General features: G+C 42.0%; 1 protein-coding gene and 1 pseudogene across 1 annotated transcript in view; both read left to right on the top strand.

The window, feature by feature from the left end:
- The window catches only part of CFAP61 (cilia and flagella associated protein 61), a 271044-nt gene that overhangs the window by 240742 nt on the left and 17530 nt on the right, over positions 1–12772 (top strand). The window lies entirely within an intron of this gene.
- On the top strand, positions 11570–11688 carry LOC112471166 (annotated as a pseudogene).

Below are 12772 nucleotides of genomic sequence, written 5' to 3'. Positions count from 1 at the left end.
AGTAGCTTCTTCTTTCTCTCTGCATACTGGCTTTCTCGGCTTGCCCCTTAACTTCCATGTTTACATGTTATAAATCCCAAAATCCACAGAAATTTACCAGATGCAACTCCAGATTTCCTGGAGAGTGACTGATTGGCATGGCTTGGTATGGCAATTTCACACTATGACTGCAAATTATTTGGCACTCCTTCCACAGAGAGGGTAGGGTCTATGTTCCTGTCCCTTGAATCTGGGCAAGCTTGTAATGGCTTGGACCAACAGAATATGGCAGAAGTGAGGCCATCTGATTTCTGAGGCTGAGTTATAGAAGGTCACACAGTTTCCAGCTTGTTTGTGGAACATTCACTCTTAGAGTCCTGATCTGTTGTACAAGAAGTCCAACCATCCTGAGGCTGCCAGTCTTGAGGAAGCCTAAGCTATGGAGAAAGACCATGTAGACAGTCTAGCAAAAGTTCCATCTGAGCCAAGCCTTTAAGTCATCCCAGCCCAGGTGCCAGACATGTGAGCAAAAAAAAGCCTTCAGATGATTCCAGCCCCAGTCATCTGAGTGGCTACCAACCATTCATCTTCCCACCTGCAGACACGGAGCAGAGCCAAGCCATTGTGACCACAGTAAAATGGCTGTTGCTCTGTGCCGCTAAGTTTGTGGATGGTTGTTGCACATCAATATGTAACTGAAATGATCAGGTCCGATGACTGTTCCTGTTTCATGGAATCATGGTCACAGCATGACTGCTGGGGACCTACCCAGCAAGGAGGTAGGGATGGCAAGGAGTGGAGCAGATTCCAGCATACTATGGCTTGACAAACAACCCTCCAGGTGTCCACTACATTTTCTGCCCTGGTTTCACAGAAGCCTGCTGCCTACCTAAGCAGAGGGAAGAACTGAGACCTCTTGACCTCTCATATTTAAGCCCACTTCTCAGTTTTTGCTCTCCCACATAGTAAGCCAATGAAAAGGAGGGAAGAGTGAAGAGGTGTATTTGCTTTGGTAAATGGTATCATTAATTCTCTTCTCTCCCACCACCACAGTGGTCTTCCAGCAGAAACAATTGCCAAGCAATGGGAAATATCCTCAGAGCTCTGGCATTTTCCCTCTGTGGCCTCTCGAGTACAGAAGAGATCATTAGAGTGTCCTCGTGTTGCCTAGCAACCTATGAATGCTGTTTGCTATCATGTCATTAATATGATATGAAAGTGTTTTATAGAAGACATTCATCTTGCATTAATGAAAATCAAATTTGCTAATATGACACAAAACCTGTTCTTCCTTGTGACTTTCTATACTTAAGTAGCTTATTTATTGAATTAGATTGTGAGTGGTTTTCAGCCTTGAGACTGTTAAAGTATCATAATAATGACTTTGTTTTCGATATCAGATAGCCGTTAATAATGTGATTACACAGCTATAACCAGTGTTCACCACCCCAGACAAAGCTCCCTCCCCTCAGGTCCAGCCGCAATGCCGGTTAACTATGTGCCACCCAACTTCTTATCACTGAAACCTCAACTAGGAGAGGATTCTGGTTTGAACTGGTACACTTTCCAGATTATCCACATCTCTCTTTAGAGCTCAGAGACAGAGAACTACAGAAACGCCTGTCACCTAAAGAAGGCTCTGGTAAACAAATGGATCTCATGTCATCGTAAGTGTAAAAGGAACTAACAAGAGTTATTGTTATCTTCTTCTTTCGAAAAGAAGGGGAGGAAGCAGTAACAAAATATCCCAGGTTACTAAAGAGGCACTAAAAAGAGGACAAGAAATACAGACTGTCCCCTACTTTAAAACACAATTTATTCCTGAAAACAAGTGTGGAATTCAAATGTTCAAAACCAAATAATACTTCCGGTTCTAGATGGTGACATAGGAAGATTCTAAATTTACCTACTCCCATGGACACACTGACTCTACAGCTACACATGGAACAGTTTCCTCTTAAAAACCTAAAGGCTGCTGAATGACAACTACACATCTTACAAATGAGAAAAAAAAAAATTGCATCTATGTAGGTAGGAGAGGCTGAAACACAGTCTTGCCATAAACCTCATCATTGGCATGGCATCCTACAACCAGGGGGAGCTCAAAACCCGGAGCTTCTCCCTGAAGAGTGAAGGATTCAAACCCCACATCGGGCCTCATAACTTTTTAGACATGTACTTGCAAGATTAGCCTTCAAAACGTCTAACTTTGAAAGCCAGCGTGGCTCACTTCCTGAGACCCACAAGACTCTATTGATCTGAGAAATCACTCTCAAAGGGCCCATGCCCTCAGACTTGCCCACCCCAGGGCCCAGCTCAGAGGTAGCCAATGGCACCCAGACTTAAAGGAGGCTCACCTGCTTATAGTAATGTGTCGGCCTGAGGGGCAGGCATCTACTTTAACACACATATCTAAGAGCCTACTGGAACACTCTCCAGAGATGGAGACTGGCAGGTACACTCTTCGTGCTCTCCCTTTGCCACCTTCCAGAGCACACTAGTATCTCCTGGAAGGGAGTTTTTATGTGTCTAGTGCCCTGATTTTTGTGGCTACCACCTAGATGATGCCTCTTGATCACCTGGCTCTGGAGGCCAGGGGAGCTTGCATGCCTGGTCCCTTGAGACGGTAATCATTGGTGTCACCCAGAGAGGAGCTTATACTCCTGTCTGGTGTCCTAATTTTTGTGACTGCTGCCAAGGGACACCTCTACATCACCTGGTTTTGGTGGCCAGTTGGTCTTATACTCTTTCATTCAATAGATTAGATGATAGATAGATAGATAGATAGATAGATAGATAGATAGATAGATAGATATACACACACACCCCTCATAGATACAGAGATCAGATTGGTGGTTGCCAGAGGTGGAGGGAGGGGGTGAGAGAAATGGGTGAATAGAAAGAAAAGAGTTTAGGGGTATCGATGGCTAAAATATGAAAGACAAGTTGTGTTATAGTCAAATACACAGAACCAATATCCCTAAGTCAGGAGCTGCTTCCAAAGGCATCCAGAAAGAAACCTTTCAACACATAAACTGCAAAGCTATATTTCTCTAGATATAATTTTTTACAAATTATAAAATACAAGATTTTATCATTTCTATTTACAAAAGTAATTTATAATCATTGCATGACTCAGAGAGGGTAGGGGTATAAAACAGAATTGCAAAGAAGAAACCAATAGTTAGCCATAAGTAATTACCCAGATACAATCATTACAAAATTTTTGGTGTGTGTTCCTCCAATATTTTTTTCTCTGAATATATAAATATTTACATATTTAACAATATTTTTACATGCTGAGCCCATAGCTCTCTATTTTGGCTTATTAGGAGGTTCTGAACACTTTTTCATTTCTTGAGATAGTAAACGACAAGATCTTTTAATGACTGAAGAGGGTTCTACTATACCAGTGTCCCTTACTTAATCAAGTTGCTTCTGACTTCCTGTTCTGATAATTAACACTGTAATAAACATCTTCAATGGTCTATCTTTTTTTGGCATATTCCTGATTATTTTCATTACAGTTTTTTAAGTGTTATTAATTCTTATTTATTCAATGTGTATTTATTGAACATCAGTGTTCTGGATACGTGGGACACAGTCACCAACAAGAAAGACAGGCTTCCTTCTTTCACAAAACTTAGAATTAAATAGTAAAGAAAGAAAATTTTAAATGCCAGTTTAAAAAAATTCTACCATCCCAAATGAGTGTTTCCCTGTCCTTTCACTCTCCCCAGCACATTCTAGATTTGTGAATGTGTTTCTCAAATATACTGTACATATTTTTCTTCATTTTTCTTTTTTGCTTAATACATATTGAAGATTTTTCTGTGTCCGTATACATAGATCTCATTCTTTTTAATGGCTTCTTTCTGTTTCATAGAATGGTTAAATCCCAGTTAATTATTTTCCTTAATGAACATTTAGGTTATTTCCAGTGTTTTCCTATTATCGTAAATAATGTTTTTATTGAATGTATTTATTCGTGTGCATCAGTGGAATTTCTGGATCAATGGGTGTGTACATTTACATTTTGATCAAGACAGCCTAAATTATCCTTTAAAATTGTGGGGGAGGGGAGAATTGGAGGAAGGTGGTCAAAGGTACAAAATTCCAGATATCAGATAAATAAGTCCCAGGGATGTGATGTGCAACATGATGACTGCAGCTAACACTGCTGTGTGATGTACAGGAAAGTTGTTAACAGAGTAAATCATAAGAGTTCTCATCACAAGGAGAAAATTTTTTTTCCTTTTCTTTCTTTTCTTTGTATTGTATCTGTATGAGATGATGGATGTTAGCTAAACCTATTGTGATAATCATTTCACTATATATGTAAATTAAACATCAGGCTGTACACCTTAAACTTTTACAGTGATGTATGTCAATTATTTCTCAATTAACATAAAAAGAAAATGTGATAAAGCAGGACAGGGCAGGAGTTGGGGTGGGTGGGGCAGACGCTCTGAGGAAGAAATATCCGAGCCAAATCCTGGATGATAAGACACAGCCAGGCATGCCAAATCTGGGAGGAAAGGAGTCCAGCCAGAGGGACCAGCAGGTGCAGAGATCTCAAAGTGGGAGAAATCTTGGTATATCTGAGGAACAAAAGGAAGCCAGTGTGGCTGTAGCAGAATGACTAAAGGTCAGAGGAATTGCATCATTTAGATCTTTGTAGGTGGACGTTTGGGCTTTAGATACTTGTTTTCACATGTCAAGGGCAGTAACATACCAATTTATGTTTTAAGTTCACTGCAGCTTCCATGGAGAATGGACTGTAGTAGCTCTTAGGGAGCTATTGCCATTATCCCTAGTGAGATGGTGATTTGGACTACATGGATACAGGTTGAAGTGGTCAGATTTGAGAGGTATTTTAGCAGCAAAGTGTGCAAGACTTGCTATATGCTCTGGCAAAATGTCCAACTGCTCACTTGACTCTCAAACTTAACTTGGCCAAACAGAACTATGATTCCACCTCAGTAGTGAGCACTGAGTGCCCACCTCACTCCCTTAACCAATTCAGCACCACCATCCCCTGGGTGTGTGAAAGTTGTCTTATAACTCACAGCTGCCCCCTTGAGGTAAAGAGCAAGGAGCCATCTTGCCCAGAAGGTTACACTTTATCTGTTCCCAAGATGCCCACAGCAATGACGGACATTGCTATGGAAGGCCCCGTGCCTCAAGGTGCACACAACTCTGTGGTGCGACTCCCACTCCAGAGCTCCCCCTGGCCCCAGGCTGAAGCCAGGCTCCAGTTCAGACCCGTTCTTGCTCAGCTCCTTCCCTTGGTCGCCCCTCCCCTCCCCCACCGGCTTCCCTCACCTCCCTTCTCCTGAGAGCCCTCCTCAATAGAGCACTTGTACAGGGAAACATCCAGAGCCTCCTCTGGTCCAGGCTTCCGGTCTCCCTGTCCTTCCATGAGCACCGAGGGAAAGGTGTCTTCAGAGCAGAGAAAAGGGCCAATACTTCGATATCCAGCAGAAGATGCAGCTCAGAAAGTAGAACACGATGTGGGGTTTCTGGAAGCTAAGAGTAGAAAGCACTTCCAGGGTGAAGTAGTAGTCAGCTGTGTCAGATTCTACCGAGGGGCTGAGTCAGTTGAGGACAGAGAATTGGTTACAGGCTTTGGCTTTGATTAGAGCTGCTTCAGAGGAGGTGGGGGCTGGAAATAGTTCAACAAGAGGACATAACCTGAGGATCTGGAAATGCAGCAGAGAGGTAAATTTTGAGGAGTGTTCTGTGAAGTGGAATAGAAAACTGAAAAATACTTTGGAGGGAGGAATTGGAGTCGAGAGGGTTTGTCAAAGAGGAGAGAAGGCAAGTCTTCGTAAGCAAATAAATGATGCAGAAGAGAGAGGGATAATGGCAGAGCAGGGACAACTTTTCTATCATAACAGCCATAGAGGCAGAGTCACGGGAGAGAATCAGGCACTTTGGGATATTTAGGGGCGAAAGATATGGCAGTTCGACTGTTTCTGTTTCATTAATAAAGCATGAGGCAGGGTCATCTGCTGAGAGGAGAGAAAAGCAGAAAGGTATTGAATGCTTGAGGAGAGAGAAAAAGTCACCTCAGAGAACAAAAAAAGTGATTCACCAGGGAAATGTTTGGGATCGGCAGGCAGTGTTGCGCGCACATTAGAGACCTGCGAGGATAAATGTGAAATGAGGCCAGGCAGCGTGGTTGTGTGATTTCCTTTCCATCCATATTCAGCTTCTTGGGTGCAGGGGCGGGGAGTAAGCAGAAAGTGGGTTAAATGGAGGGAGCTAGGGTGTTTGCAAGGGAGGGATCCTAGAGCTTCCTCTCTAAGGAGCAGCTGGTGGTGTTGGCCACGGTCTAATCCTTTCTCGTCTCGGTCACCTGCTTTTACAGTATCAAAATTAGTCGGGCACCAGATTACCCCTGCTGCCTAAGAACAGATCTGCCGTCCTTCACCTTAACACTCTTTAGAACCACACTGCCCAAGCCCAGGCCCTGTAATTAGCCTCTCTCAGCTCCCTCTTATCAAGGCACCCCTCAGGGCATCGCTACCCTGCTGCAGCAACTACCCGAACCTGACTTTGCTTTGCCACCGAGGCTCCTGGGGGTCTTTGGCGGATGGAAATCAACAAATTATTTCCCGTTCTCCTGTATTCCTGGTCACTTCTGATGATGCTTTGCTCCAGCTCCTCGCTCTGCTCCTTGATCCCACCAGCCCCCAAGAAATAATGCTGTTTCTCAAGTTTTGTTTTCAATCCTCTTGTCATGTCTGTTTGGGCCACCCCTTCTCTCTTGAGGCCCTGTGTTCAGCAAGTTTTTCTTTGCTTCTGGCCTCATCCCATTCTAGTCTAGATGTTCTAAAGCATAAATATTGTGACCACATCACTCAGTTGTTTAAAACCTTTCCATGGCTCTTTATCACTTAAGAGATAAAGTCCAGGAATCACAGACAAGCACTAGCATCTAACCCCAACTACCACCTCTCACATCGTATCCAACTGGATGCCAGAGCCACAAACCATTTGTTGTCCCCAGAATTCCCTGTACAGCTTATGCCTCCACATTTCTCCATGCTGTTCCTTCTGTCTGGAATACCCTTGGCAAACATCATCTCCTTCTTGATGCTTAAAGAAATCCTCCTCCATGTTTCTATAATCAGCTCCCTGCGGGTTATTGCTGGAACTTGTCCATGCTTGATTACGGCACTCATTGCCCAGTATTATAATTATTTCTTTATGTCAACTGTCTCTTCTTATTAGAGAGCCTATGGGTGTAGGACCTATGGTTTATTTGTCTTTGTATTTGGAATATTTCTCATGGTAGACATTCAGCAAATACATTTCGCTAATTGTCCCACTAATGCCCCATCCTCTGGTCCAAGATCCATCCAAGATCCCACATTGCAATGAGTTGCCGTGTCTCCTTAACCATCTCCAATCTGGGACGGTTCCTCAGCCTTCTACTTTCATGAGCTTTCACTTGTGAAGAATACAGGCCAGTTATTTTATAGAATGTCTAACAGTTTGGGTTTGTCTGATGTTTCCTCATTATTCATTTCAGGTTATGCTTTCTTGGCAGGAACCACAGAACCAGTCACTTGGTTAGAGTAGAGGCTGCAGGTTTCTCTGATGGAAATGTAGTATTTTTACCTTCATAATAATTTAGGGACACTTCGAGACTATTTAAATATCCTATTTTTTATCATTCTTTTTTCCACTAATTTTAGCATTTATAAACAATTCTTGCCTGAAACAATTATTACTGTGTTGTTTGCCAAAGGTGATTTTCTAACTCCATCATTCATTCTACATTTATTACTTAACTTTCCACTATAAGGAAGAGTTGTCCTCTATTCTCTGTTTATTTGTTTATTCATTTATCTGTATCCATGTGGAGTTATGGATTCCTGTACTATTCTGTGCCTTATAATCTATTACCCTTATCATTGTGTTTGGGAAGTAAGAACTAGGAATATGTTAGTTGAATTTTAATACTTGATTTTTAAAAACTACAAACCTGAAAACATAAGAGTGACAAAGAAAGTGAAGGAACAGTTTGTAGTTTGTTGTTATATCTGTAAATATACACATTAATTAGAAAAACTTACTATAAAAGGGAATTATTTCAAACATGTATTATTGTAAACATATATTAAACATGCTGTATATATTCTGTACTAGTGAATGATATAAGCACCTTTTTAAAATTTAAAAAGCAATTAATTTAGCCAAAGGAACAATGAAGCAACAGCATATCTTGCTTTCTGAGGTTTGCTAGTTTTTGTGGCCTCAGTCTCACAAAAGGTGATTCTACCTGGTTCCTTTGTCCCATCCTCCACCCCCAACTTGTGGGGGTTTATATGTGCATATGTACACTTTTTTTTCCTTTTCCTTCAGAAAATAGATAGGAAATGGCCATGGCTGTGAGCGTGGCTGAGTGGCTGAGTGGCCTAATGCTAGCCTGTGCTCTCCACAGCCTAATTAAAGGAAAATGGTTGTGCTTTCTATGAAGAGAGACGCAGAATAAGAGGAGAGGGACACAGGAAGGGAAGCTGAAGCACTAAGAGCTTTCCTTTCTCTACAGAATTAAATGCTAACCCGCCTCATACTCTTAGTCCTGAATTTATGTAACAAATCAATGTAAATAGCTGGACAACTTCCAGGGCTCTAGATTTATCGTACAAATTCAATTAATGCAGCTCCTAATAAAACAGCAATGTGCAAGGAAATACCGCAGATGGAATAAAAGGGCAGAAACGTGGAGCAAGAGAGCAGAGACCCGTCCGCCGTGCTCCCACACCAGGTCCAGGCACGGACCCCACTCCCCACTGGGCGGACAGCGTCCATGCCTGTGCCTTAATTGGTAAACTTAAATAGAAACAAAATTAAGTACGTAAAAACTATGCTGTTTCTGCAAGAAGATGGGTGTGCACAAGCTCTGGCAAGTCAAGTAGAAAGTCTACAGGTCAGAAGAAAATCCAGGCCAGCCGGGCCTCGGGACGCCCGCACCTCAGCCCCAGCAGGTTTCCCCTACCGTTCTCTCAGTGCGTGCCATGCACAAGTGGGTTTGACTTAATTGGCTCCTGTCTCAAATTAAGCAGGCAAAAAGAACTCCATTTGATCATTTTAACCTTCATTAATTCAGACAAAAAAAGACACCTCCGTTTATTCCTATATAATGTTTATTGATTTCCATAGAACTTTAATACACGACAGAACTTCATGAAGGCTTGTTATGCTGTCCCTCTTACCTTTATTGCAGCTAAGATTAATTGCTGCTGTAAAACTGCAGCTAAGTTAATTTATGCAGACACCCCTGAATGTGGGAAAAGCAGTTCCTGAGGACAAACATTGCAGTTGTACCGAAGAAAGTCTTTATCTCAGTTAAACAGCAAACAAAGAGTGTTTATTTTAATAATTGATTTAGTCCCTGATTCACACCAGAAAGGATCTGAGGCAGCTTACACAAATACATAAATAGGATAATTAAGAACAACAACAATAATAATAGTAACACAATACACATGGAGAGCTTCCTCTGTGCCTGGCATTAAGGCAAACCTTGTTCCTACAGTGTCTCCTCAAACTCTGATAGTAAGGTAACTCTTTGAGGTAAGGACCATCATTATCCTTACTTTACAGCTATGAAGGATGAGGCAGGGAGAGGTTAAAGCTAACTAGCTCAAGATTAGATAAGCTAACAAGTGGCAGAGCTGGGAGAAAAAGAGCCATCAGTAAATGGAGAATAAGGGCAGGACAACAACATGAAGCTGAGCCAAGGTGGGGAGACCATGTATTCCAGCACAAGTCTTTAGTAAATTCACACGGTTGGCTCTGAGTTCCTTCGAGGTCAAAGCAAGTAGAGTAATATTATCAGTGTCCAGATTCGTAAGTTTCATAAGATAAATGTATTCTATTTTCTAAGGCGAAGCACAGTTTTTCCTGGGCTAAGTATCTGGGATTCAGAAAAACAAATGAACAACAGACAGATCTTTCAGATGATCCTCTTAAGGACAGTGTTTCTGAAAGCCAAGACTCAAGTGGCAGTGGTGGCACACAGTCTATGCTCCGTCCCCAGCACCGTCTAGGTGCTGACACTGATTCAGGACAACTGTGCTCTGAGATTCTGACTTCTTACAGACTCAAGGAGCCTGAGAACAACTCATGCATGAGAGCGAGCACGGCCTTCCCACCTCAGAGTGGGGGTACCAGGGCCTGTTGGCTGGTTAGGATCTTCCACTGGAGACAGTTTTGGGTATGTCCAGCCCATAGACGAACAGGCCAGTTCCAGTGGCCTCCAGCAGACAATAGCCTCTATTCTCTGAGCAGAGAAAGCTGTTCAAGGCTGTGTCTCCCAGCACCTCTGAGACCAGACAGGGCACCCAGTGCTCATTGAGACACCAGGCATTCAGCAGTATTAGCTTCTGGGTTCCTGGGTACACCAGGGTGACTGGACAGATGCCACCTCTCTAGATCCATGATAAGGGGACCAGCAGTAAGGGAGAGGCTGTTTACAAGCCACTCAGAAGACTGTGACTTCTATCAAAGATTAGCATTTTGGTTTTAATGCCGTGCGTAATAAGCCATCTTTCCTCAGAGCATTAAACATCCATTGTTTGTTGAGGCCAATTCTAGATTTTGACAACAAAACCATAGCTGAATTATATCCAGAGGAAACTTGTTTTTCTGTGTTATCTAGATCTTTAGCAGGTGACAATGAAAACTGTTTTCTCAAATAACTAGTTAGATTTGCTTTCAAAATCATTAATCTTAGTAACCTTAGGTCTACCTGCTCCCAAACAATAAATTGACTAGATAGAGATGCTTGCAAATTCAAGTTGGATAGGAAATATTCACAATCAAACTTCCATTTCAGTCTCCAGGGTTGTTTTGTTACAGTGTGTCACAGGGCTGCATCTGCTCATGTAACATGTGGCATCCCTGAGTAAACTCCACTGCCCCAGAAACGTGTAATTTAATTTCCAAACAAACCTAGGGTTAACTGGAAATACTTATTTGTTATTATTCTTATTTTTGAAAACTGTACTGAAATGCATGAATCTACTTTTTTCATAGGCAGAATAAAATGACCAGAATGCATTACAGTGTCAGCACAAATTGCTCCCTGTTCTCATCTGTATTTAAGCCAACTCAGGCCATTGTAGGCCTCCGAGGACACTGGGACTTTGAGGTGGCTGACACATATGGAAAATATTTTGCATGAATTCCTCCCCCTGCCCCGCCCCCCAGAATATTTAATTTGAGTACAGGTTTGAATCTAGAGTAATAGATACGAAGTTCTGAGGATTTCAACTAAATACATTCTCTCGATTTTTGTAAATTTAACTTTAAGAAAAGATTTTTGTAAAAAGTAGATGCTGTGCTATGGAGTCTATTGAGTATCATAATAGACACACTATCCATTCTCGTTTCCTCTTCAGAAACTGTATCCTGATTTATAGGATGTTACATTGTACCTAAAATAAGTGACAATGATTCCCAGCCTCTCCTGCAGCCAAAGAAGCTATATGAACAACCTTTGACCAGTAAGATTTAAGTAGAGGTGCTGTGTGATACTTCTAGGAATTCTCCCTGAAAGAGAAGAGAAGGGCCCTATGGCCATGCCACCCTGAACAAGACCCATCCCATCTGATCTCAGAAGCTAAGCAGGGTTGGGCCTGGTTAGTACTTGGATGGGAGACCACCTAGGAGGGCCAGGTGCTGTAGGTGTGAAAAATGAAAAGTAAGGGATTGTAAGCTGACAAGGTCCTTGCAATCTGTAAGGTCAACTAAGAGTTGCCTCGCCAAAAAAAAAAAAAAAGAGAGAGAGAGAGAGAGAAGGGCCCTCTTTTTCCCTTTCCCCAACCAAGAACATGTACATGATGGCTGGAGCTAAGCAGTCATTTTGCACCATGAGGCCCAGAGCCCTATTGATAGTGCTGTGATCCAGTGTCCATGGAACTACCATGCCATCCTTGGACACCCCACCTATACTTGCTTTATATGAAAAAAAGTACACCTATGCCTTTTTAAAGCCACAGGTTTTTTTTTTTGAAATTGTCTATAACTGCAATCAAATCTAATCTTAGCTAATGCAGGGGAAACCAAGGAAACTGGGGTGATTCAGAAAGTTGCTAGAAAGGATCAGAAATGAGCCTAAGGAAATGAAATTTGGTTGGGCAGTTGTTTCAAAATCAGAGCATGAACTTTCAGGGCGCACAGAATTACAGTTAAGATCCTGTTCAGTGTGTTAGCTGTGTGACCTTGGACAAGTCATTTAACCTCTCTGAATCTATTTCCTCATCTTTAAAATGGAACAGCAAGTCCCACTTTAGAAAACAGAATTAGGATGAAGTGAGATAGAGCACAGAAACTATTTACCACAGTGTCTGTGAGTTTGTATCCCCAGATGATTACAACAGCTCCAGCATCAAACCATAATAGCAAATGATGTGTCCCAGAGTGTAGTAACCATCTGTCAGGTGGTATGCACGATTCCTTAGGCTGTAGAGCCACACATCTCACTAATTATTAATTAGTAAGGCATAATTTTAATAAGAGTAAAAAATAAGTGTAACCAGCACATCAGATCTGTGATTTCGCAGATATTATTGCTTAGGACAAGGTAGCAATAGTTATTTCAGTTTATTTTAATTTTTAAAAAGGCAAATTAATCAAAAGGAAATTTGTAGTCCGTGCAAAAATTAATGGGTTCCCACGTGACTGAAGTTTGGCAAACACAAGCCCAAAAGGGGTGGGCTCAAGCATCCTGTGACAGAAAGAACAAAGAACTGAGGTCGACTGCCACAGTTTC

Source organism: Pteropus alecto, unplaced genomic scaffold (genome assembly GCF_000325575.1).
Source record: "Pteropus alecto unplaced genomic scaffold, ASM32557v1 scaffold45, whole genome shotgun sequence".
Lineage (NCBI taxonomy): Eukaryota > Metazoa > Chordata > Mammalia > Chiroptera > Pteropodidae > Pteropus > Pteropus alecto.
Note: the sequence above shows the minus strand (reverse complement) of the source record. Positions and strands in the feature narration are given on the sequence as shown.